We start from the raw sequence: 1,337 nt of genomic DNA on the forward strand, positions 1-1,337 counted from the left end.
AGGACAATCCCTACTCCATTCTGCAGAACGACGAGCCTGTTGCTGACGCTCCCAATGCCGGATGTTCCGGTACATCGCAGGGTGCCATCAGGAAAAGAAAAATTATTTCTTTTCCATCACTCCCCAGAAAGAATACCGAAACTTCCCAAGTTGGAATGAAGCCTCGAACTGAACGTGCTGAGAATAGGCCGAAGCAAGTACCTCCCGGTTTACGTGGTCATGCTACCAACCAGGGGTCCTCAGCACTTCCCGGAACAACAATGAACACGTCTGTTCCATTTTCGCGGTCGAAGCAACAGCCACTACCTGGCCTGCTTGCGCTTTCAGACCTTGTGGATAACATTTTAAATGCTTTAAATATAAATGATCCTCTTAAAAGCATAGTATTATGTTTGCTTCCGGTTGTGAGAACATTTTTGAAAGAAAAATGTGGTTTTTTAGCAGCGTTCATTTCCCTCGATGCCTAATTCAGCGCAAGAGGTCAAGGATTTGACCACTGTCATACAGTGGAATTGCAGAAGCATCATCCCTAAACTAGACCAATTTAAATTTTTAGTTCACAGTTCTAACTGTGATGTATTTTCTCTCTGTGAAACATGGCTTTGTTCAGCCGACGAGCTGAATTTTCACGATTTCAACATTATTCGCCTAGATCGTAACGACTCGTTTGGTGGCGTACTATTGGGGATCAAAAAACGTCACTCCTTCTATAGAGTCACTATCCCATCGATTACAGGCATTGAAGTTGTCGCTTGCCAGATACAAATCAATGGCAAAGAACTCTGCATTGCTTCGATATATATTCCTCCCAGGACTACTGTAGGCCGCCATCAGTTCTTTGATATTATCGAGGCATTGCCGGAGCCGCGGTTAATCTTAGGTGACTTCAACTCCCATGGAACAGCATGGGGGTCACTCTACGATGACAACCGTGCCACGTTGATTTATGATCTGTGCGACAACTTCAACATGACAGTTTTAAATACTGGGGAAGCAACTAGGATAGCCAACCCTCCTGCACGGGCAAGCATGCTAGACATATCTCTCTGCTCTTCTTCATTATCCCTGGATTGCACATGGAAGGTAATCCAAGATCCCCACGGTAGTGATCACCTACCAATAATTTTATCGATCGCCAATGAATCAAAATCTAGTGAGTCAGTCGATATTGCGTATGACCTCACGAAGAATATTGACTGGAGAAAATTTGCAGAATTAATATCTGAAGCAATCATTTCGATGCATGAACTTCCTCCCCTTGAAGAGTATAATTTTATATCAAGTTTGATTTACGATAGCGCACTTCAAGCTCAAAAGAAACGTGTACCGGCTACCAC

Source organism: Toxorhynchites rutilus, chromosome 2 (genome assembly GCF_029784135.1).
Source record: "Toxorhynchites rutilus septentrionalis strain SRP chromosome 2, ASM2978413v1, whole genome shotgun sequence".
Lineage (NCBI taxonomy): Eukaryota > Metazoa > Arthropoda > Insecta > Diptera > Culicidae > Toxorhynchites > Toxorhynchites rutilus.